The 26,879-nt window shown below is 45.2% G+C and overlaps 1 protein-coding gene across 6 annotated transcripts in view; it reads left to right on the plus strand.

The window, feature by feature from the left end:
• Positions 1–26,879, plus strand: part of RFX3 (regulatory factor X3) — a 1,045,627-nt gene that overhangs the window by 550,125 nt on the left and 468,623 nt on the right. The window lies entirely within an intron of this gene.

Below are 26,879 nucleotides of genomic sequence, written 5' to 3' on the forward strand. Positions count from 1 at the left end.
GTAAGTCTGTTCTTATACAAATGGTATACAGAGAATGCCAACCTCATCCAAAAATAATTACAGCGAGTTTAAACCTATGCAATTAAGCAGTAGCAGGTGCATGACTAATTATATTGGCGGCATACCATTAAAACATTTAAGTACCTACTTGGTGGATGGGATTGACCTTAACCTGGAAGCTGCAAATTCCTGCACATGTTGATGTGGTCAAGAATGTGGTGCTTGTGCTCTGTAACTTTAACCCAAAAATTGGAAGGCTTGCCACAGAGTCGATGGTAATAGCATGATATGTGATTGTGCTCTTGTTTAGTGTATATAGCATAGAACTCTGATGGTTATCTGCTCCAAAGAATTAGATGTGTGTGAGTGTGTGTCTGTGCACGTGTGTGAGTGTGTGTTTTCATGTGTGTGCGGGCGTGTGTCTCTCTCCAGTGGATAATGTGTCTGACGTGGTATGAGGGATCCATTGGTCACCCACATATTCCCCTGTCTGAAGGCATGGACTAACACACTACTGCCCCTTTAAGGGAATTGCAGAGTGGCAGTCGTATAGAACCGCCATTGTCTGCACACTTGGCACCCATCACACAAGAGAATACATCCTGTTTAAATCTACAGAGAGAAAGGGAGGGACCTGACGTGGGACTGGACACTAAACTGTGATCCAGCTTCGTTGTGCAAGGCCTCCACTCTTATACAGTTCAGAACAGATTGGCTAAGTAAGTCCAAACTGAGAGCAGGGCAGGGCTTGGAAACAGAGAGAGGACCAACCCAAGAAGAGGTACTAGCCACCCAAAAGTCCTACATCAGAACTAGAAGCCATCCTCGGGGATGGCGCCCACTAGCCAACCCCTACACTAGCTGCTTGAAGAGACCCACCTGAGTTCCCCTACCTCAGAGAGAGGCTATAAGGCAGGGCTGGGATTTTGCAGGCAGAGAGAGGATAATCCAAAGGGATGTGGAAGCTAATCCCAAATCGCACATCAGGGCTATTAACCATCCCCAGGGATTGAGCCTGATAGGCAACACATCCGAGTCCAGTTTTACCAGAGAGAAGCTGGTTTAGCGGGCAAAAGTATAAGAACGCAAAAGCTCAGGCTGGCAGTGTAGGCATTTGGAGTAGGAGCTGGAAACCTTTTGGAGAAGGCTGGAGGATAGAATAAGAACAAAAACCCATGAGACTTGAGGAGAGTTTCAGGAGTATGGGCAATACTGGAACCTGGGACCTGGAGAAATCCTGAAGACCAGCGCAAGCAATTAAGAGAGTTGGAGCAGAGGCAAGAAGCGGAACATTTGTTGCCAAAGAGGGTGGCATTATTGAGAAGGAAGGTGATACCCAGAGAGATATTGAAGGTGGGCGAGCTCTAGAGGCCATTTAGTTGGATTGTAGAGCGTTAGAGAGTGGTACCCAAAGGGGTGACTAAGATTAGATTGGAAGCAGTTCAGAGATGTGTGATGCCCAAAGGGGTGAAGAAGTAGTGGTTCTATGTAATAAGAAAAGGAGGGAGGGGTGGTTCTCAGAGGAGCGAAGAAGGGGGCGAAAGTAGATGCAAGTGGTGTTTAAGGCAGAGAATAGGAAAGACAAGAGTGGTACTCAGAGGAGTGAAGCAGGTATCCAAATGGGTGAAGAAGGTGGGAGAGAGAATAAAGAGTAGCGACAGTAGTACTCAAAGTGACAAAGAATGGGAGCAGAGAATATATATACTTTGAAATAGAAGACTGGGGGAGAATTATTCACCCACAGGGGTGAAGAACATGACATAGTGGGGAATGAGACGTTTATTCCATTCAGAGGTGTTTCTGAAAGGATAGAGGACTGAAAGTGTGAGACTGGGAGTAGTTGGCCACCCTATCATCCTGCCAAGTTCCTGTGGGTGGTGCCACGTTTGATACCCAGGCTTTTATTTCTGAGAGAAACCATGTAGAAGAGGGGACAATGAGGATCCTGAAGAAAGAGAATCAAGAGCAGACCAGATCCCAGAAGAGAAGGAGAAAGAAAGAGGAGATGTCCCCATGAAACCAGTACTCGTGGGGTGTCACCTGAAAAAGGCAAGTCCTGAACACAGAAACTTTGTTGTACGACATTTTGTCTTGTTACAACCCCATTTCCTGTGAAGGGAACCATCTGAGGTTGGAGAGAATCATTTTTTTTACTTTTAAGCGTCATAAATGTTTAGCTAGTCAAAACCATCAAACCATTCCTGACATTTGAGTTGCGCTTTATTCTTGCCCACTCTCGAATGTAAGATTGTGTGACACTTATCAAAATAAAAGTGGGAAAATTGACTGAAAGGTTGCCCTGATCAAAACTTTGCTGAAAGCAACTTTAGTTATCTGCCTTGCCAGACACCCTTTATCCTAAAATCAAATTGCGTTTAATGTATCTTCAACCGTTTGCCGAAGAGATATGTAGATCAGGCTATGATTAATTACATTAATTACTTGAAAAAGTTCAAAGGAAGGACCTTGCTATATGATTGGGAAAGAATTGTACTGTTAGCCACTAAATCGCTGACTGCAGAATATTTAAGTTTGCTCCCTATATATGCTGCTTTTTAGCCCTATATTAAATTGTTCCTTAGCACTGAATACAGATTCCATTTATGCAATTTAGATTAAATAAACTGGGAATTCTGGAAGACTTGGGCCCACAGTTAAACATATCTGTCGATTCAAGAACATGGAGAATTTGTAATTGTTTGCAGAAATAAACTTTGAAACATTTATATGTCTCTTGTTTGGGTTTGAGACACGCTTATTTTGCACGATTTTGAAATCGTTCATCTGTTTTATGGTGTAGGATGAGATCTGGATTACAGCTTGCACTGGGTTTACAAATAGTGGGTACTGGAAATTTCGACAGAAGTATTTATTTACTGTACAAAAGTGAAATATTATATTTATGGGGGATTGAATCTGTATGTATATTTTATTTGTTTGTGTTTTGTATGTTTGTATAATGGAATGGTATAGGCTTGATTTAAGCTAAACCACGTGAATATATAAATAAATACATTTTAGGATGTTATGATTAAGAGGTTTTTGTGGGGGAGTCAATTGTTGTTTTTTTTTTCAGTAATGATCTGACACAACTTTACTGACTTTATAATCGCGCACCTTCACAAGGAGGCATTATCTCCTATTTAGTACGATGCCCGCTACGTAGTCCTACGTGACCGTACCAACTCCACAGCTGATCTGAAAAGTAGGGTGGTGGAATTTACCTGTTTTTATTTGTCAAGAGCCAGGCAGTTCTAGATGTACGCCCACAGTCAAGCAAATGAGGAAGTGTTAACTTAATTTCTGGAGGCATTATGGGTCACTCTAACTTTGCAGGTGCAGTAATAACGTGCTGGTAATTCTTTTTGCCGGCACGTTAACGCACCAACAAAGTACAAGTTTGCCGGTGGGGCACCTCAGTTGGGTAAATCCGCTGCCTTACCAGCAAATATTGCGGTATTACTGGCACCTGTATTACCAGTGGCGGTAATACCGACAAATCCTCTCCCCACCCCCCATGGGGTCCAACCGGACTCCATGTAATGGGGATTTACAACCGTTGCCGACACTCGTAATCCGGCAGTAATACCGCCAGACCGAGTGCCAGTAACGGTAATACAGTTTGGCAGTATGCCGACAGATTTCCCGCCAGGGTACCGGCAAACACGTAATGAGGCCCATTATCTCCTTAGGTAATTTAGAAATATGAATTTCTAAGAAACCACATGGTTAATCACAGCACCTATTTCATAATGAATTAGACTTTTTCGGTCATCCTGATGTCCCTCCTTCCAGCCTAACTAAGTTTTGCCAACACTGTGGAAGCATTTCTTAAAAATGTGCTGATGTGATTGGAGTAAAGAGCAGCATGAAAAGTGCTTCATATTCGAGAGAAAACGTTTCTCTTCCAGTACCAAGCATCCTGCTGTGCACACTGCACTCACAATTACATGATGCCAAGCGGTGAACCATTCATCTCTTCGAACATTGAGGACCCAGAATTTAACATTTCACAGTACTTCACTGTTGCTCTGGAACACCTCTTTGGTACACTGATGAGGTTTGCAGTTCTCGCCAGGAAGCTCATCATGTCCAAATGTGAAGGTTTTTTCCACTGAGGCATCAAATACTACTCCTGCTTCTCCAACCTGTTCTTCTATATGAACATCCAGCTATTGAAGCCATTTGTGTTTAACAGGTATCATGGACAAACACGTGCAGTGCACAATCCAATATCAATTTAATGCTCACTCTGTTACCTGGCCATGTCCTGCATGCCTCCTTGCCTTCACCATTGGAGCATAGTCCAGTTTTGGATCCTCTGCTCAATGCTGAGGAATGCGCGGTGACAGTGACAAACATATTGCTGCAGACCATTGCTCTCTGACGAGTTCCTGCACTCCTTTGTAGCTCATGGAAGGACCATTTACAGCCTTGAAATACTTTGGCCATACAAATTCTGTTCCCGACCATCATTCTGATGCTAACTGGCCCAATTCCACATCATGTGACTCTTCCGATATTCGGTTTCAGTGCCCTACAGATAAAATGTGTACCAGCCACTTTTACCCCCAGAAACAAGCAAATACAATCACAAAAACAAATAGGAAGTACAAATATTCCCAACAGAAAATAGGCATCGATTGACACACAGGATCCTGTTTCCACCGACAAAGCTCCATGGTTACATTTGGATATGTACATATCATTTGTAGCAGCAAAGGATTGCCATAGGGAAGACCACTAATACCGTTACACCCTATTCTAAAGAGGAACTTTAAGATAAAACTGCTTATTTTAATGTTCATGTGATTTACAGAGTTCAAACAAAATATGGATTAAATTATAGCTCTTTTAGACTTAAAATATATGTTGATTTTCTTAAAAACAAATACCCATTGGCAATGGGGATTGCTTTTTTACACTGGAAATAAATCTCCCCTCCAATAAAAAAAAAAACATATCAGTCAAATACTGCTGCTTCCAAATTATATGTGGACCCCTGGGTATCACTAAAGGAGTGTCTAGAGAAACCCCTTTCCCCTTCTCCGAGTAAGAGACCGAAGGCAGAGCTAGATCCTGGTATGCTGAGGTAACTTGTCTCTTCATCCTACTCGACTGTACAAAATGGTCCTGTGGAAATCCATGCGGTATATGGAGTTCATTTTGGTAGACTGTGCCCTTCAAAACCAGACAAGCCAGTATTAGGCACAGACTCTTCTTTGCCTGAACAGTGTTTGCTTACCTGACCAAAAAGCAAGTACCGATGCACACATACCCAAGTTCTTCCGTCTAAAGTATGATGTTCATACTAAGAAGGATCTTTCTGTGATTGCTTTCATTCCATGAGCTCAGTCAGTACTTTCTGCAAACACTGACCCAACTTCACTGCTATCTAAAGAGACTTACTTTGGAAACTTGGAGCAAGAATTCACATCACAGTGCTACAATTTATCATTGTCTGCCTAATGATGCTACTGTCACATTTAATAAAGTCCCAAATTTGAGGTTTGGAAGTGGGGAGAGAGGGTCCCTGGGGGTTGGAAGAAACCGCCTGCTACTTGATATCAACCTTGAAGGTCTCACGTGCCGAGATCCGCAGGGTCTAATGCCCATTCCCTATCTCTGTGTAGCAATCAAGAACCAACTTCCCTTTTAGAAGATGGATGCACAGCATTTTCTGAAGGAGCCGAGTCTGCACAAAACCAGAGCACGGCCGCAGCCCGTAAACCCGAAACAGTGACCCTCTGCATGCAATTAGCCTACAGAATGGACTGCCAACTGGTACTTCCCCTAAAAACACGAACACAATTGAGACAGCTGGTATCTCACATGATAGGAGAGGGGGTCACACTCCGGGATGGAGACAGGCCGAGCAGAAACAGTTGACAGCCATAATGTGGCTCCCTGATTCAAAGATGGGGACTCAGAGGAAATTGGTTTTGCTATTTGGACATGTTCAGAGAGTGTCGAGCAGAGTAGATGTGAGCAGGAGGTTGGAGGAAGGAATAGAGTGCAGGTAGAGGAAGGGAAGGAAGGAAGGAAGGAAGGAAGGAAGGAAGGAAGGAAGGAAGGAAGGAAGGAAGGAAGGAAGGAAGGAAGGAAGGAAGGTGAAGAGGAGCAGAAGATTTGAAGATGGAAGAGAGCAGGGAGAGGAAAGTGTACTAAAAGGGAAACATCAGAAGGAAGAGAGGAATGATAGAGAAGCCCAGTCAAGATTATGATTAAGGAATGAAAGCAGGAGGAGGTAAGCAAAAGAGTAAAGGCAGTAGAAGGAGGGTAAAAGGAAGTGCTGGAAAACCTGCATTGACCAAGCTAGTAGGGCCAGGAGCTAGAGGGGAGAAAGCAGTCATTGGGGCCCAAGTCAAAGAGGGGCCTAGATACCAGGGCTGGGACAGCTAAATGTCTGGTGGATCTGGTACTCAAGACTGGCCGGACCCACGCTTTGAGACCTTTAAGAAGAGATAGGCTAGTTGGCAGCCTTACTCCAGATCAGGTGAAATTAACAAGGCCACCAACAACACTAAAGAACAGTTGCTATCCGAGAGCAAAGTTTCTGCTTGCTACTCTTGGCCCAGAACTAGAGTAACGGTGACCTACAAATTCCACCTCTGTCTCACCTGAACTCTCTCCCAGTGCAAAGTCACTCTGTTTTACCATTATAACCTCTCATTCAAAACGCACATTGCAAGACGTCCCGAGCAGCATGGTATCTGTTTGCGCTCCTTCACAAAGTCAAGCCTTTCTTCCCTGCCCTGTCGAGTTCAGCCTGGTTTTCCTAAGAAAATAAATCTCCCTCCTGAACGACAGCAACTCCCCACTTGCAGGAGTCCCAATTGCCACCTTAGCCCATTTGAAAGTATCATCACAGGACTAGGAAAATGCAACCACATCGCCCCTATTCTCGAAGAGATTCACTGGCTACCCCTTCAAGCATGCATCATGTTAAAAACAGCCTTGTTTGCCTACAACATGCAATCAACCAAAACACTGCTCAACCTGGCCAAGAAACTGACCATCTAAGAGCTCAGCACCCATCACCAGAAGCCACAACATCATCATCATCATGACACTGCAAACTTGGAAGAACAGGAAACCAGGCTTTTCCTGCATGCACAGAGAAGAATGGCACCCTCATCCCACACTTAAAAAAGGAACTGAAGACCCTACTCCTCAAAAAACTTCTTGCCAATCTCTGATCGTTACACTCAACCCTATTTCATCCCCTCTGGTGCTCTGCTACCCTTACTCATCCCAGCTCCTCGCCTAATGACATCACTGGTAACCCACCCTGGTACATACCCATTGTACAGCACTCCATTGCTTCCCGGCTAGATTTGCGCTTTATCAGTCCCATGCACAACATGCTGGCCTAGAGTAGAAATTATCTTTACCACACTTCCCTTGGTAAGAGAAGGGGGCTAGAATGACAGCTACCTGAAAATCCACCCAATACTTAATAGGAACTGTCATCTGCAACTGGGAAGAACCATCGCATCGGCCAAGAATCTCCAAGAACAGTGAACCATAGGAAACGGTGAGTGACTTTGTTTATGCAGTAGCTCAGCCATGCTGAAAGCACACTGGTGTTGAACTTTATAACAGGGAGGCAATTCTAAAAGAATGCTCAGTGCTAAACCTTGTGAACATGTCCTGCACCTCCTGTTCTCATCTTCCTCACTTTGTTTTAAGGAGACGTATCCTACCTTGGTTATATCTTTTTTCTGTCCTCCCAATGAGCGTGTTTAATGGAACTTTAAACTTCCTCTCGAGTTCTATGTTGATCTCTTTCACTGCGACACATGCAATGTTACACGTAGAATTGGTACAATCTAGATGAGTTTGCAGAATGAGGCAGTAGAGGAGATACCTTCTTTCTCTCTGAATGGGAGGAGGCTACTCTGCAACAGCACCAAATTAACTAAAATGTGACCAATACAACTCTAGGGCTGTTAACTCTGGGATAGAGATGAGAAGAAACACCTAGCTAGGCACCTCTTCCTTGCACCAAGAGATTCAAAATAAGCTTTTTGACCTTCCTTCTGATGTCAAGATGCTTTTCGTTCCAGCAACTGAGGTCTGGCTGTGAAATCTCTCGTTTTGATTTCTAATCCCTCAGCAATGACACCAAACTAGCCCTTCCAATCTTTTAAGAGTTTCAAAGATAGACAGTTACTAAACTCCAAACCATCCAGCATCTTAAAGAGGTAAGGTTTCTAACATGAAATCTCTACCCCTCACTGTGTGTGCACATGTATAAAAAGTGTTTACTTCCAGTAGAGGATGGCGAGTCCTCTTTCCATCAAGGCGAATTCATCCTCTACAAGCAGCACTGTTTCATTCCATAACCATTAGTGTACTTGCTTACTCAGCACCTTTGGGCTGACAACATTATCAAACAGTGTTACCTTGGCCTACCGCTATCTTCCGCAGTCATCACCAGAAACATTCAGAAGTCCTCTTCATAATTACTTCAGTAATGCAGAGGCTCCTTCCGCTCTATAAAGTAGAACGTCAGAAATGCTGGGGATTTTACTCTGGTTATTTCCTAGTTCCCAAAAAGAACAGTGATTGCCTGCCCGTTTTGAGCCTTTCTGACCTGAATCAATTGTCCATGGAAGCTTTCCACCTGGTGACCCTGACTCAGATTGTACTAGTGTCGCAGCTGGATAGCTGCATGTGATCAGAGTATCTAAAGGATGCAAAGTTCTACATTCCAATCCCAGAGGACTACAGGAAATGTCTACTTTTTGCCATGGACAAAGTTCATTACCAATTGAGATGCCTTCCTTTCAGAGTGAATGCAGCTGCAACAGCCTTCACAGAATGTTTTCTGTTGACTGTGGAACATCTAAGTCAGAAGGGTATTTACCTCTGCCTTTACTTTATGATTCGCTAGTTTGTGTATGGTCTTATAACCAGGAAAAGGCATGTCTACAAAAGGTGTGCATTATCCTAGTGAACTTGGAATTTTCCCTAAACATCCAAAAAGTTAATCATGTGTCCTACTCAGGAGATTCATATAATTGGAGCAATCATTGACTGTGGTCAAGGGAATGCCTTTCCTCCACAGGACATGATTGTCTCAGAAGGCAGTCTCAAACATCTGCTTGGCAATTTCAGACATGTGTACGCCTCATGTATTTATAGTTTCCCTCTAACTAAACTGCATTTGCAATCTTGGTAGTGGCATCTGGCAAATACCTGGAATGAGACCCAGTTCAAGAATATCTCTATTGTCTCTTTGTTCATCCGTTGGTGATCTTGAGAGCAAAATCCTCTTAAAAGTTGATATTTCCTTCCATCTCTTCACCAGTTCTCCTACAGAACCAATTCTTTGGAATTGAGTTGGTGGCATCATTTCCTGAATCTACAGGAGGGGTGTCAACATTAATGCAACAGGGTGCAGGTTTGTGTTTAAAAGCACCTCTCGCAGGACGCATCATTAAATCAAAGAGAATTCAAAGTGCAATAATCCGCATTGGCGGCTGATGAATTTTTAAGTGGTTAGTTTAAGTGCACAAGCAAAGTGAGCTGGCCTGAAACCAATCAGGAACGTTCAGAGGGGATTTTTGTCTCAAGAATATTTTTCAAATGATAAGTCGAAATGGTGCATTTTACAGAACAGATTTCTGAAGAAAATGAATTGAAAACTGTAGGATTAAAACATAACAGAAGTCTGTAGGCAAACACATGAAATATTTCACTACTTTAGATGCCAAGGTACAAACAGTTGTGAGGAGTCACACATGGGAGACAGACTCATAGATGGAGTTTTCTCACAATTTACCTTTTATTAAAATTGTAAGGGGTGAGACAAATGCCTATCCTTCCCTAACCTAACGAAACACAGACTAAAGAAAGATGACCTAGTGTCCAAAATGGCAGTCGATCACACTATTACATACAGCTAAATCATACAGGAATCATTTGGCGGTTTGAACTTTGTAACTCAATATATATTCAAATATAAGAAAATAGAAATTCTTATGATCAGATGTGAGGTCTTCTTCCCCTTGATCAATTCAGAATAAACCACAGTTAATTTCAAGAAAGTAATTTTCTTTCGCCTAGTTCCACTTCAGGTGGAATACAGTTATTTGTCTGCAATGTATCTTTGACTTGTCAACAATTGTTAAAGCATCCACTTGACAGTACACAACGTTTTTGTTCATACACTCATTTGAAAAAGTTAATGCAAGAGTCTACTTCAGTCAGGGTGGTTACACAATAGTTCATCAAACACAGAAGTGAAATTACCAATTCTTTTCCACCATAATCACGTACAACCTTCTACCACATTTAAAGGAATTCAAATTCTCTTCTTCCTGGTCCACTTGCCTGCCTGGACTAACCACTATTTGCCCCTTTCCTGTTATACTCGGCTGTCAGTACAAAAACTCCTACTGCTACTATTCGTACACCGTAGTTTGTTCCCAACTTTCCACACGTGTCTCCTCAATGGGGAAAGTTAAATCAACAACAACTTCTGATTTATAAAACACATGCAGCACAGAAGAACAATGATTCTTATATGTATTTATTTGCCATTGGCAATGCAGGTTACAATTCTCTCCCCCTTGATCCCTTTCACAAGGAGGGCATTTCCCTTGCTATCTCTTATCTCCTTGTCCACAACCTAGTGGCTGTTGGCAATGTGATTCACAGCTCTCATGACTGCAACCTTCAATCTGCCCTGATATCTCTGAGCTTTGCCAATGCAGATAATAATGTCTCTTGTTGGGATACCTTTCTCTGGGAAAACTGTATCCCCTTTGTTTTATATTTGCCCTTGTTTGACTTGGGCAATGCTGTTTTCAAAGTTCTCTTATTGGGTCTCTCATTTCCGGCAAGTCACATTAATCGTGTTTAACAATTGCCCCCTTTTGTGTGGGTAATGCGGGTCATCAGATCATTTTGTTTGCCTTCTCACTTTTGGGTAATTACATTCAATCTGCTTTCTGTTAAAGGTTCAGTATTCAAAACCTGCTTTCTTTTGAAGTGGTCTAGGATGGAGTGCCCCAGGGTCCCCTTGTCCAGGACAACGCACCAGTTTCTCTTGGCGTCTCCTCCAGACCCGCTTTTTGTGGTTTGCTTCTCGTCTGGTCTCCCTTGGCGTTGGACAGCCTCTTGCTGTATGTGCTGCCTCTCGCTGGAGCTCTCACAGCTCCATACGCGCTACAAGGCAATGCTCACATCAGAGTACTTAATCGGAGATGGAGAGCGAGTCTCTCCTTCAGGACATCTAGGCTCACCACCGCTTGCCGCTGCATGTCCTCTGCATCTCCAGCCTACTCCGACTTCTGACAAACCCTCAGTACGGTGTCCTGCTTCTGGCAACACAGCAGTGCCGGCCTAAACTTTCTCCTGCTGATTGAGAAACTCCTGCTGCCACAGAGTTCTTTTTACCTGCACCGGACAGGCCTTTCAATATTTAAGGGTACCGCTCTGGAGTGGGTCATTAAAATAACTAGACCGCTCACACTGGTCTAGTGCCTCTGTGCCCATCTTCCTCATTACAGTACCAAGAGAAGTCCATAATGTTCTTAGGTACATTAATATTATTTAATCTACTGAGACAATATTAGGTTTATCTATACCTATTACAGAATCATAACTACTAAGAGTGGTTACCTTATCCCCTTGTTCCCTATATACCTTTGTTTTCCTGTTTGCAAAAAGGAATCTTGTGCTTTGTACCTTGGCGTGGTCTAGGAGAGGACGCCTTCCTATGACAACATGCCATCAGAGATTCAGGAATTATGGAACCCTCACCCTTAGAAGAGGATGAATATCACGTCCGTCCTGACAGAGTCCTCCCAATTCCCAGAGGGCCTTCTCCTCCCATGTGATCCACCCAGCGAACACCACCTGCAGGGTTAGGATTAGGTAGCGGCTGCCTTCCCTTAGGCACGTGGGAGGAGACTGTAGGCAGAGATTCTGTAAGGATTCTGCAGGATTGATCACACAGTACACAGGAGCATTTCAACGTAGCAAATGCCTGTAACCATCACAAAATTGTGTGCCTCATTGAAACAATGGATGCACAGTAGGCAAATCTGTATTTGTGCCATATCATCACTGAAGCAGGGCCTGATACTACCGTACTGGTGAAAATGACTAACAATTACGCCATATGAAGTATTAATTGGTTTAGGTGATCTGGATCTTAAACTGAAATGTTGTGATGTAAGTTAATGATTTGAGCTTTTCGTGCAATTTTACCTTGTAAAGTCGATTTTTTTGAAGGGTGCAAATAACCATGCACCTCCAACGCTGTGCTACACATTTGAAAGAATGTTCCCCGGTAGTGTGGTAATGATTGTAGAATGAACTTGGTTTCAGATGTTGAACAGGCAACGTAAATGGGGCATTTTTGTACATCTTGTGCTCAGAATAATTACTTTCTCATTTCATAAATGGCACTTAATCCTTAGGGTGGCTGAAGAAATAAATGCCATTTGGCTTTTGCTTGAATGAAAGCCGCTGTTTAATGGTTCGATGGATGTTTATTTCTTTGGTATGGCATGGTAACGAGACTTATAGAGAACAAACGCAAACCTTGTAGAAGGCATCATGGTGCTGTAAAAGGCTCCACATTGCACAGCCACACACACAACTACCTCAGAAGAAATTACTGGGGGGACAGGAAGGTCTTCAGACCTCGTCTGAACTCCATCTGGTTGCTAATCATGTGCAAGGACACAGGGAGGCCATTCCACAATTTGACTGCGTAGACCATGAATGAACGGCCGTCTCATCTTTCATATTTGAATGTGGGAGTCACAAAATGTCCAGCAGAGGATGATCACAACGCTCTGGCAGGGATGTACAGCAGAAATGTAGCCCTGAATAAAATAAATGGCAGTCTTATAGAAGACCTTGCATCAGACAAAGTGTCTTAAACATGACCCATTGAGCAACAGGGAGCCAATTGATTAATCGCAACATAGATATGATCTCTGCGACTCAGATGAAAAAGAAGCCTTGCAGAAGCCAATCTGCAATCTATGAAGAGTCAGTTTAGAGGAACCCAAGTAGATTGCATTACAGTCCAGCAATCTCTTAAGAGTGGAGACGAAAAAAACAGGAACTGGCCACCGAGGCTACCTGGCTCTGTAGAGAAAGGGAAGAATCAAGCCATCCACCAAGATTCCTAGCCTTTAGAACAGGGATTGGGCCCTCACCCAGCTCCTCTGGCCAAAGCCGTGCTACAGCAGGCTCTGGAGTCCGAACACCTTCAGGCTCGTCAGATAGCGGAGATGGTGGCAAGGAAGGGCATAACAGGATTTCTGTTTTTTGAGAATTTAATTTTAATCAATTGCCAGTCATTCACCGACCAATCTGTTCCAGACAGGTCTTCATATCGCCTGCAGGATCCCCCACTAATTCTGCAACTTGGAAAATCAGCTAGGTATCATCAGCATAGATCTAAAACCTAGCACCAAGAGATCTGATTAGGTATGCTAGAGATTTCATATAAAGATTAAATAGAAGGGAGCTTAAGGCTGATCCCTTAGGAACACCAGAGGGGTCAGGTTTAGCCACCAATACAAAAGGGTGGAGAATTACCACCTGTGCCCCATTTCCAAGAAAAGAGGACAGCCAAGCCAAAGCTTTCTCTAATACCAGCAGCAAAAAGCTATGCTAGCAGAATTGAATGGTCGACTGTATCGAAGGTGACAGAAAGGTCCAATAATATTAGAGCCCCTCACCCCCCCCATCAGCCAGACCAGAAAGGTAGTCAATCACTGCCACTACTGTCAATTCAGTACTGGAGCCCTGTCTAAAGCCCACCTGAGCCAGATCTAGTAAGCCGTAGGTTTCCACGAATGCCTGAAGTTGCCTCCTTCTTACTCTGGTATGGGAGTGACGAAATCAGGTTATAGTTGGATAATTGGGATGGATCCAAAGCAGATTTCTTAAGAAGCACAGTCACTGCTGCTGTCTTTAAGTGCTCTGGGACCACTCCGGTGCTGAAAGAGCTATTAATCAAACACCAGAGATCAGGAACTATCAGTGATCTCACCTTTAGTATCCTAGCCGGACAAGGGTCGAAAAAGGATCCTGATGAATCACCTCCAACAGGCTCATTGATGAATGATGGCAACAAACAGCATGCATTTACATTGTTGGTCACATTCTCACTGATTGTCGCTGCGTGGTTTATCTTGCTTTATTTCCCCATCCTTTTGGACTATTTTGCTTTTAGCCCAGTGTTGATGATCTGCAGTTAATCATCTTCTTTTGGCAGCCTTTTTTCTCTCACAATATGAGAATTGAAGTCACTGCTGCAGAGGAGCCTTTCCTTTGCTCCCTCCGTTCGAGTGCATTGCTATATAATATGCACTGACTATGTGGAAGGCCTGATAAAAAAGGGGCTTGAGCGTCCTGATCTGACCCCGGGCCTTATGTTTGCTACCCTTGATCTATAGGCTCTGAGATTCCTAAGACGAGCTCCATCATATCACCTTTCTGGAACTGAAACCAGCTATTTCGCACTGAAGTCCTTTCCAACCATCCTTCAGAACAAGACCATTCAGTTGGCCATCGACAACACAAATAATATGGGCTACATGAACAAGCAAAGGTGGTACCCAGTCCCATCCCCTCTTCATCTTACTGGTAAAGATTTGGAGCGAAGGAGCGATGTCACAGCAGATATTCTAAGCAGACTTCATCATGCGCTCTATGAATGGACCCTGAAGCCCTCGGTGTCCTGCAAACCTCTCCAACTTTGGGGCTGTCTGCACATACACGTATTTGCCACACACAAGACTGCTCTGTGTCACCTTTACATGTCTGAGCCTCTGCCTCTCCTCTCGGAGATATGCTTTGATGCAGCCCTTTCATTTGTCACTAAATCAGCCTCTTGTCATCTAAGGACTCCTGAGGGAGGGTTCTCCCTGTCCCTCAATGGCTTATAAGGTTAAATGGGTGCTTGCCGTTGTTATATCCCACCTGCATTACTGCAATGGGATATGGTCTTACCTACCAGACTACCAGAAACAGTATAAGTTCAGCACGTTCAAATTAATGCTGCCTACCTCACCTTCAGTCTCCAGTGATCAGACAACGTCTTACAAGCATTGAGGAAACTATACTGGTTGCTGAGGAAACAACGGATAGTGTTCGTCTTTCTGTCTGATCCACAAGGCTTTCTATGGCATTGCAACAGGCTACCGTACCATGCTCTTACTACTGTTAGACCAGACGTTTAGTCCAGACACTAGTGTTAAAGCGCTTTGCATCAAGTGATAAAAAATAGCCTCAAAAAGAGATTATCTGTTGCTTAGAAAGCCACATTTTCAAATATTTGTTATATTGGTTAGGCTTTTATACTCAAATGAAAAAAACCAGTTGGTTACCTTATTTTATTTATAAACCAGAAGAGCAACATTGTGTCTCAAAATATCCTGTGAGGTACAATAGTGATATTCAAAATAGTTGCCAAAGGTTATTTTAACCCTTCCTAGAACATGGTACCAGAATTCTGACGCTCTGAATCATGTGAAATATGGAGGCGTTGACTTTTCAGAAACTAATGACACCATGAGTAATAAGTGGCAAGATTTTCCACTAGTCATCCGGGGCTCAGAATTCAGAAACATATGTACAGAGTGAGTTACAAGCCAGAGTTGAAGAAAGGATGGAGACTAACCAAGAGACTGGCTGGTGGTGAGGGGATCCCAAGAGTGCTCTGAAGGCAAATCCCCTTGATTTGCTGTGGCTTGATCCCAGGTGTAGTTGTGAAGTGGAGAATGGGGTGCACCATTGGAACATGGGACACAAAAGGATGGTTTCAAATCCTTTTTTTGTTATTGTTGCCAGGATAGGGTTGGGATAAGCTATTATAGGGATTACGAGTTTAACTAAAAATGACTTTCCTATATTGCGATGGTCTATGGAACAAAATGGCTCCCTCAGGCTTAGAGCACCCAGCCCAATTGTTTACCCTATCACAGTTTCAGGAATGTAGGGACCATCCTGTTGCTTTTCCCCAATCACTGACCCAGGGATTGGTACATAATGCAATGTTTAATCTGTTGAGGGTTATATTATCTGACTCGCCTCTTCCCTCTCCTAGATGTAGCCCTTGGCCCAATTAGGGCCTGGATTATGAGGTTCATGGTGCCCACCCGCTGAGGTAATATAGGGGAAATTAACGACACGGACACCACAGTAGAAAAAATAGTTAATTGTGTATGTCTTACATACAGTATAACTTACCTGTTTTGCCACTGCAGTGGACTGCTCCATCTGGCCCCTCTGAGGGGCTGCATGGAGTGGTGAGGGAGAGGGCCCATGGACATGCCAACCCATGGCCTGAAGGAATGGAATGGGCTGAAAGAGAACCCTGTGGAAGAGAACTATTGAAGACATGATTGGAAAAGAGGCATTGAAGAAATGATTGGAAAAGAGGCTGTTGTTTTTGTAGAGCCAGGGAGCCAGAGGAACATCTGAAGGCTCCCTGGGGTTCCACAGACTCATGGGGTACTGCGGAGCATGGCGATCCATGTGAACAAACCCCCATTTGCAAGTAGCGGCCAGGTGGAGCCTGAGCCCCCACACAGCCTGCGGGTAAGTCGACCTGCCCGGGTGCCAGACTGGACGGGCCCAGAAGACATAAACTCAGGCTGCATGGGGATTGTGGCCAGGGACCAGGTGGCTTAGTTTCAGAGGCTACACCCGGGCGCAGTGTAGGACTGGGCTGTTCTGAAACGCTGCTTAGGCACGTCACTGAGAGGAGAGCGTGCCACGCAACGGATGTGCACACGCACCAGAAAGGAGCCCAGGCCTGCAGAAGTGAGAGAGCAGTGCACTCCATCTTGGCAAGGGTTGCTGCAGAAAACAGCAAAGTTCCCCAAGAGTTGTGTGGTGACTGTGCAGCAGGCCATGGGGCACCACGTGAGTGGCGGACAGCACCTGGGGTGGGCCAGCCCCTCAGAAGAAGCAATGAGGGCCAAGTCCCACCCCCATCAACTGAGCATCTGTATGTTATTGTGCATCAGGGCTGCCTGGTGCCATAATTACTGGCAGCAGCCACACCAATACACTGAATATTCAGGTATTATACATGTATATTTATGAAGATGTTTCATTATGCAGACGTTTATTAAGGGAGGCATGCTTTAAAGGGAGTAATATTTAGTGTAGCGCAGTGTCAAGGGCTAAGGTTTTAAGGGTGTAGCATTTCTGAAGTGTTTTGGGGGAGTTGCATAGGTGGCAATCTGCCAAAGGGCGACTTGAGAAAGGGGTCGCCCACAAGGACCATCCTCTGGCCTCACGTATGTGGGGGGTGCTGGATAGGGTTACCGGGACTGTATGCAGGATGGTTACATCAGGCGCAGGTACTTTTGTGAGGGAAATTTGGCGACTTAGGAGTGGCTAGGGTTATTATTAACAGGGGTGAAAGTTGAGATTTGATGAGCAGAATCTAAAAGCACCTACTGGATATTGGTCATCAGCAAGAGCTACTACACAGAGCGCTACAAGTCTAACCTGTGCTTGAGATGCAAACATTATATTCATGTCCAAGATGTATGTTCCCTTCTGCTTTTAATGTCCCTGATGTGTCCTTTAATCACCTTTGTCCATATTACCAAACATATACAGTTAATATCGCATCTGTGTGTATGGCACTGGTTAGCCTAGGGAGTCAATGGTAGCTCCTGGTGATTGTTGATTTCAAGCTAACCAGGCTTTCCTAAGCTAGAAGCAGGAGCTAAATCGCTCCCAGCTATTTCGAACCCGCCAGTATTATTGTTGTTTGATAAAGCAAAGTCCCCCATTGGGGCTAGAAAACAACTCTGGTGTTTGGGGCCATTTTATAAGGGAGACATAATCACATAGCATAGTGTGTCTAGGAACGCAGGTGGTAGCTCATCTCCTGTTTGCGGAGTGTTTAGAATTAACATCTTTATTCTGCAGGTTGCCTAGTGCCCCTATCTCGGGAGCTGCCATGTGGGGGAGTGGTGGTTTCAGTATTGGTCCCTTCCTGGCCTGGGGAAAGAAATGGGCACAAGTCACCAGACCAGGTCAAAAACACCAAGGCTACTATCGGCTGATCCCCGACTCGCCTTTAGGGGATATAGTGCTCAGCTCATTCTTTTTATTTTTTCTCAAATTGTTTTTCTCTCTCTCTCTCTCTCTCTCTCTCCCTCTCCCTCTCTCTCTCCCTCTCTCCCTCTCTCCCTCTCTCTCTCCCTCTCTCCCTCTCTCCCTCTCTCCCTCTCTCCCTCTCTCCCTCTCTCCTTTCCTTCCTCTTCCTCTTCCCAGTGGCGGTGATGTGACTAAGCATCCAGGCATTTCTTGAGCACTTCCCCATCAGGATAGCTGTCTGCACCCTTTAATCTTCTACCACTGGTGACCAGGCCGCACTGTTGTGTCCGCTGGCTGACCCATATGCTACACATAAATGTTCCAGGGCTGCTTACCGATACTGTTTCGTCTAGTACTTCAGCGTCCGGTTCCACCTTTTCCTGGCTTCTCCGCCCTGTAACACTCTTAAGAACAGGAGCCATTCCACGTCTATGTGCGCATGCGATTCCATAAGAGCTGCCGTGAGGCTCTCCATTTCGTAATTTCCTAGGCTTTATCTACCCATTTTGACTTCGTGGGGAGGGTGCTCCTTTTCCATGCCTCCTTAAGCACACCCACGCTGCTAATACCAAGTCCTGAGGCATAGGAGGGAGCGGTGTGTAATCCTTAGCCCTCTCCTCTATCCCAAACAACAGCAGCAATGGTGACAGAGTTCTGGTGATACCCGCGATTGCATGCACCCAACTCAAAACCTCCTCCCAGTAAAGTTGTGCCTTTGGATAGCCCCACCATTGATGCCAGTCATCACTTACTGCGGCACAGCCCTCCAACAATAAGGGTTGACCCCTGATGACATTCTTTGCAGTGTTATGTGCCAGCGAAACACCAATCTGCTATTCTGCATCTTCTACTGCATGATCGCTATCGTGGAGGACGATACTGCCTTATAGGTGGTGGCCCACGCTTCCTACCTTTTCCTGCAGCCCCTAAATCGGCTTCCCACTGCTCCTGGGTGTATGGTGCGGGTAAGTGCCGACTGCTTAGTGGCGATGCATGCAACTGTGAGTGTGACAAGCCCCTTTGTGCCCCGTTGCGTGTCAAGAACCTGCTTCAGAGGTGTTGGCGGTCACTGTAATGGCTCCCTCCAGCATGGATCTAACAGCACGCCTCGAAGTTGCAAGTTCCGTCGCAGTGGTATTTCTCTCAGGTGTAGGGCTTGTTCCAACAAAGCCCCTTTGTGCCATAGTTGCCCAGCCCAGCCCGGATGAGTCCAGCCTCATACAGCAGCTAGAAATTCTTGGGGTCAACTAAGAGATGCCTTATGAGTGGGGCCCATAGGCAACTAAAAGGGGAGGGCCACGTTGTCACCCCTACTGTGTCCCCACCCTTCTGCCACAATTACCAGAAAACAGCTAACACGGGCTGTGTCTGGATTCTACGGGGAGTTTGTTTTACGGGACCCACAGCCATTCCTCCATTGCGACCGGTGCAAAGAGACCATTTTCTAGTGCGACCCATGGTTTTTCACCATTTTCTCACACGTGGTCTAGGAGCTGGACTCCTCTTTAGTATTCATATAGGTCGGGATAACCGAGTCCGCCCTTGTCTTTTGGGATCATTTGTGTTTTCTATGCAATTATAGGCCTCTAGTCAGCCCATAGGAATGAGAGGAGTTATTTCTTCGTCTCTAAATGAAAGGCAGCTGGAATCTCCACCGGCAACGATGGAAATGGGAACATCAATCTCGGTAAAACGTTCATCTTTATAGTCGTGAACCTGCTCGCCCAGGAGCGCATAGTTTGCTCTGTAGAGCTCGCCAAACTGACTTGTGAGTATCACCCCAGATATCTAATGGCCTCCTCTCGTATTTGGATGCTGTGCTATGATTTGCGAGGCTCTGGTGTTGTCTGTTGTTAATGGCAAGGCAGTGGTTTTGTGTACGTTGATGCGAAACCCAGTGTGTTCCGTACACTGCTATGGCTTCCAGAAGGACTGGGACAGAGGATTCCGGGTGAGTGATGTAAGCTACGATGTCCTTTGCGAACAGCGCAAACTTGTGGTCCTTCCCACCCCGCACAAGCCCATGTATGTTACCACTCTGGGGAATTGCTTGCGCCAGTGGTTCTACGACTAGCATATAAAGCATGGACAATAACGCACAGCCCTGGCGTGTCCTCCTGCTTAACTAAAAGCTATCTGAGGCTGCCCCGTTGATTACCACTTGGGCCCTCGTGTTTTTGTATAGCACCTGTTGTTCATTGTTACCCAGGCCCAACTTGCTAAGGACTGCATGTAGAAAGGGCCATTGCACCCTGTCAAAAGCCTTTTCGGCATTGATTCATATTGGAATCGGGTCTACGTCATCTCTGTATTCAGGCTGGCAATCAGGTCCAGGGTCTTGCAGATATTGTCTGAGCCCTGTCGCCCCGTTCCATACCCCACTTGGTCGTAATGCACTAACTTGGGAAGAAAGTTGCTCAACCGGGCTGCCAGGACACTTGCATATATTCTTGCGTCTTGTTAATAAGTGATATCGAGAGGTATGAGCCGCAGTCTTGTCTTGTCCCACCCCTCCTTGGGCAAGACTATAATCCTGACCTCAGTAAATGAAGGTCGTGCCTGAACACTGTGCAATATGTTATTAAAAAGCTCCCTGAGAAACGCTGCAAGGGTCAGCCCGTATGCCTTGTAAAAGGCTGAGGTATAGCCATCCTGCCCCAGTGCTGAGCCTGCCCTGAGCTTTGAAATTGCTTTAAGAACCTTGATGCTCTCGACCGGGACATTAAGTGGTATGCTCTCTTCTACTGTCAGTGTTTTGAGCTCCAGGCCAAGGAGGAACTGCTTGCTACCGCTGGCATCCTCAGGGCTCTCGGTTGTGTACAATTCTGTATATAATTGTACAAAGCGCTGGGTTATATCTAATGGGCTGATTAGGACTTCCCCTGATGTGTTCAGGATTTTGTTCACTGCTCTGTCTGCCCTTTGCACCCTCAATCTAGCATTGTGTGTGTCTTGTCCCCCTTTCTCAAAGTACAGTTGCTTCAGGTATCGAAACTGGGCCAGGACCTTCCCATTTCATAATTCGTTCAACTCCTTTCGGAGATCCCTGATCTCTGCCACCATATCCGCAGGCGGGTCTGCTCTTCTGTGGAGGGCTGCCTCCTTGGCTCCAATGTCTTTTTTTAGGGCCACTTCCCGAAGCGAACAATCTTTTTTTCGATGCAACCTCCGCTATCAACACCTCTTGGATGGTCGCCTTAGCTGCCTCCCACACTATGTTGAGCGAGGTTTCACCCATCTCATTTTTCTTAAAGTATTCCCCAGTTTCCCCATGGAGCTTTCCCTGAAGAGGGGGTCTTTATAAAGGGTATCATCGCACACCCATCTGTGACTTGTCAGGGTGCTTGGTCATGTCATGGTCTGAACAACCGAAAATTGTTATCACTGTGTCCCCTATTCTGTGCTCTTGTGCTGCGCTGAACATGCAGTTGATACGGTAGTAGGTCTACTAGGGCAGGGAGTAGAAAGTGTAAGCTTTTGTGGTAGGGTGTTTTGCACGCCATATATCTTTCAAATAGGCCTCACATAAAGGTTCGGAAAGGTTGCCTCTACTAGGGATTGGCTCTGGTAACGTGCCACTTCTTTGTGAACTACAAGCTAAAGTGTGATCCACTATCATGTTAAGGTTGCCCCCGCAGATTAGCACTCCTTCCCATCCATTCCCCCAGGAACTCTAACACTGATTTACAAAATGCAGGTTGCTGCTGGTTAGGTGCGTATATGGAGCAGAGGCTCACCACCGTTTGCCCAATGGTCCTCTTCACTGCCAAGTACCTTCCTTCCGAGTGCTTGTATGTGCTGATCACTGTGAGGCCTGACGAGGCCCGATACAATATGCCCACCCCTGCTTTCTTTGCAGAGCTTGAGGCCCAAATTTCATCCAATTTCCTTTCCTTTAAGCGTGTATCTCTCCCCATTTCTATTTTTAGTTTCCTGTATGGATAGGATGTCTAATCCCCATAGCCACAACTCTCTTAAGAGCATGGTGCGTTTCTGTGGATAGTTGAGCCCTTTCACATTTAGCGTCCCACACCTCACTGTGCCGCAAACTGGCATCTCACTGTATGCAGTGTTCGCTTGCCACCTTCAGTTCGAGGGATAGACAACTTTGTGTGCTGTTGGGGTTCGCCCTGCAGTGTGCTACTGGGTGTATCGCGGCCTTCTGCTTTTCTGCCACTGGTGCTTCAATGCTTGCTCACAATTGAACACCAAACCCCCCCCCCGGCTCTAACCCTCCCTGTGCCCATCACAACAAGAAATAACGAAATACCCACTTTGCACTCTTGGGAGACCCCTTAACCGGCCAGGTTGTTAAACTCTATAACAAGGCTGCAACTTTTATGGCAACTTTCTGCGTCAGCTTGATTCATTCCGGACATTTCTCCAAGCTCATGGGCTCAAGCTCTACCGGCCTTTTAGCCTCTGACTTCTGTCCCGGGTTCTCCCCTGCTCATCTGGTTCTCTCTCGGCAACGTGCACCTGGCCACCCTCTGTCCTCTGGGCCCAGGTACCTGCTCACCCTGCCACCCTCCCGCACTGCCTCCGGGCCGCCCCTTGCACTGGGGTCTGTATCTGTATCTGTACCCTTACAGTCCCCCACCCCTTTCTTTTCTTTCTGCACTTATCAGACATACCATGTATGTCACCTTAAACCCAGCACTTGCCATTTGTTGGCTGCACTACCACCGTTTATTGTCTTTATTATTTATTTATTAGTTTTATTTATTTATTATTTATCAGTTTTTTTCTCCTCTGCTCCGCACTTTCCACTTCTCCCCCCTTCCATGCACCTTTCCCCTTTCCCATGCACTTGCGCGTTCTCAATGTCACTGGGCCTAGTAAGATTGTTGTTTTGTTCTCCCCTGTTCCCGTGCTCTGAAACACTTGTGTACTGAAACACTTTTGTACGAGCGTGATATAAATAAAATATATCATATCATATGTCTGACAAAGATTGAGTGAGCAAGAGATCAAGTGAAAGAGTTCATCAGGGTGACAGAAGAGGCTTTTATGGAAAAGTTGATCACTCTGACCATTCTAATAAAGAAACGAAGTGTTATAATAGACCACCAGAACACACATAACGTGTTAAGGTTGAAAATACTTTATTCTTGCCATGGTGGGTAATAGGTTTAATGTGCATACCTTCTAAGGGGTTCTCTGCAAAGGTAAAGAGCGTTTTCTTTTTTAACAACCTAAAGAAAAGGTGCAGAAAAGGGATAAACTATAGTGCATCAATGTGTTCCTGTTTGGCGGGATACTGGTTTTCTTCTAGTTCTGGGACTAATCCCACAGCCCTATTCCAGGCCTGCAGTGCCCAGCACACTTCTCAACACTCTGGACTCAGCCTCCGTGTAAGGTGGAGAGTGGCCGTGGTCTTTCACCTTCAATGGTGCAAACTGGCCGGTGGTTTTATCTTGAATGATACAGTGGGCAATGCTTATTTGCTGCTGCAGGTGTGGAGATATAGCACAACACCCTTAAAATTCAGTGAAAAAAACTTTAGTTAAGAGACAGTTAAAGTGAAACAATTCATCTAAAAACATGAAATTCGGCGGGTGTTGGAAATGACTGTGCCGTGCACGGTTTGTTTTTATTGGCGAGTATTTCCCATAATTCTGGGGGCAGGAAGACCTACACATAGACGTTACTAACTTAACATAATTTGATCAACCTTTTCAGCTGTCACACAACACACACAATGTACATAAAAGAGGACTTTGATTGCCAAGTTAATGGACTGATTCTGATAAGTGCAGTGTTCATTGTTTAATTTACAGTTGTAAACTGCACTTCTACTTTTCTGTTGCTATTGTGGCGCTGCCTTCATTCTGTGAGCATGGTGCATATCTAGAAAGCAGAGAAAGGGTTAACACTTATTTATTTTTCTACCTTGAATTCTGAATGCATGAAACGCACACACATACACGCTCTTGCCTTGGCTGCTCTATTATTAGGATCTATGTAAATGCCAAGTCTCAGATCCGCTCCTTTTTTTTTTTTATATAAATTAGTGCTCTTACAATCCCATCATGCCTCAGTGTGTGTTTGAGCTCTACCTGGCCCTGCATTTTTTCCTATTTCCGATTAATTATGGCGATTTTTCTCATCCAATTTACTCGGCTCCCCTATAGCTCGCTTGTTAGTAGTAAACAGGCGGCTGCCCAAATGGCCTTTAGCCCTTAGCAGTGGTTTATGGCCCATCCTTGATGCTGCAATGATGCGTTTCCTCAGGCAAGACAACCTGACAGAATGTGCTAATTCCAGGTAAAAATCCCATCATGACGCCCGCTTTTCACAGACGGTTTGTTGTACCACATATGCTGCGTGTCACCAAATGCACAAGACATTTTTCAGAGTGCCTCAATCTTGCCACCGGGATACATGATCAGCTATTTGCCCGTTTCTTTTAATTTATTCCTAATTATTTGAATGTGCTATGTGGTTGCTATAAAATATGATGTGGGAGGAGGATTGCTCGAGGCAGAGGAGAGCATGTGTGTCTTCACCAAGCATCTGACCTTTATACAGTCTGGTTGACTACGTAATGGGAGCAGAGAACATTGCACAAGTTTTTCTTTGCTTAAGCGTGGTCCAACTCCAAAACGTGTATACCCATATTAGCCAGTGGCCAGAATTTAGGGGTGTGGTGAACTGGAAGAATCTCAATAGAAGTATGATAATTTTGCTTTTCGATGTCTTTATTTGACTTTACCTCACAGTGACTAAGACAGTGTCCTGATCCTCTTCTACAGGCTGAGGGAGACGCGGAGGAGCAGACAATCTAGTCTACCAAGCCCCTCTTCCAGGGATGCTGGTTACTTGGAAGCGGGATTCTCAGAGTCTTCCTTCTAAAATCATCAATAGTATCAATAAGGGGGTCGTTTGTGGTAGCGATCTGTAGGATGTGCACTTCCGTTCCGATCACCGTGGTACCACCTCCCTGTACCCTGGGGATGAGAATGAAGGCACCTCTTCCCCTCGATTTTCCCCCTGCGATTAGTCACGGAATGGTCCAGGGAATAGAAAGGCAATGCTGAGAGCAAGAGGAAGACACGAGTGGAAGATATAGTGCATCGGTACTCCTTTAAAAAATGACATTTGTGTTCTATGAGTGGAATAGCAAAAGCATTACACTAAATGCATTGGCTATGCACTTCCTTGTGGTTATGGGCTGATGTCTCAGCTGGGGAGCATCGTTGGAGGATGTGAAGTGAGCGGGCCACCATCAGGTGGAGCAGAGTACAGGAGATGAGACTTCACCCTCATGTCAAATTCTCTGTCGGGCCATTTGAAGTCTTGGCGGCGCACATTGGCATTCAAATTAACCAGATTACCAACCTAAGCCTACAAACCAACATGTTAAAAGTAGCATTTCAATGCTTTTTTTTTGTAAGTTTGCAACGTTAGATGCAGCTGTCTGGTGCTGAAATTAATTTCAGCACTGGATAGCGCCATATAACGTTTCAAAGTTACAAAAAAAAATGTAAAATGCCAATATACACTAAAACTTTGAAACGTTACATGGAGCTGTCCAGTGCTGTAATTTCAGCACTGGACAGCTCCATGTAACGTTTCAAGGTTTTCGTGTATATTGTCCCCTCCCCACAGCCCCCCAACCCCCACGCCACCCTCCCACTCCCCCAACCCAAGCCCCAACCCCCAACCCCTAACCCTAACCCATGTCGACGACACTTTCACATTTTTTTCAAAGAAATTGTCATTCGAAAGAATGGCATTTCGACAAAAAAAATTCGAAAGTTTGCCATTCGAAACTTTTGCGGTCGAAAAAATGACAGGACACTGTGCATAGTAGTCAGGGCTATCTATCCATAAGACCACCAAGGAGAGTGAGCTGGCCAACATACCTCTAGGACTGAGATGAACTCACAGTGACTAAGTGTCCTGATGCTGTCTCATAGGCTGAGGGAGTTGCTGAGGAGCAGACAATCTGGTCTACCAAGTCCCTCAGGCCAGGGATCAAGCTACTTGGGGGTGGGAATTCTCAGAGTCTTCCTTATAGAATCATCAGTAGTATCAATAAGGGGGTCATTGGTGGTAGCGGTCTACAGGATCTGCACTTCCACTGGCCAGCTCGATACTTTCCACCTACAGGGATCTAGAGATCAGCTGACTCCCCGCGATTGGTGTCCAACTCCCTCTCAGGTATATGTGTTCAGCTCACTCTCAGGGGTATGTGTCCAGCTCACTCTCAGGGGTATGTGTCCAGCTCACTCTCAGGTACATGTCTCCTGCTCACTCTCAGGCATGTGTGCCCAGCTCACTCTCAGGTATATGTGCCCAGCTCACTCTCAGGTAAATGTGCCCAGATCACTCTCAGGATATGTGTCCAGCTCACTGTGATGAATCCTGTGGAGTCATCACGAAACCCCAGCCTAATGTCTCCTCCCCTGTGGCCAGGGAAAGGCACCACTACCCGATCCTAACCCTGGAAGTGGTATCAGGGGGAAGGATCACATAAGAGGAGACTGCTATCTGGGCAAGTGGTGACTCCGCTAAGAGAGACGCAGTATTCCTCTTCTTCTGAGGATGAAAGTTACTCATTCCCGGATACTAAATGGCATGGTATCAATGTACCAATACCCCCAATATCAGTGCCCGAAGAACCTGTCATAAAATGTCATTTAAACCGAACAAGTTAGTGCCTCAGAGGTTCAGAAATTAAAGGTGAGAACCTTGGATTGTCATAATTCTGCCTTAACGAGAGATCCTCACTCTAATGTTGAATTGAAAACCCTTTCCACACCCTCCCCTTA

This window comes from Ambystoma mexicanum, chromosome 6p, assembly GCF_040938575.1.
Source record: "Ambystoma mexicanum isolate Mex_15411 chromosome 6p, UKY_AmexF1_1, whole genome shotgun sequence".
Taxonomy (NCBI): Eukaryota; Metazoa; Chordata; class Amphibia; order Caudata; family Ambystomatidae; genus Ambystoma; species Ambystoma mexicanum.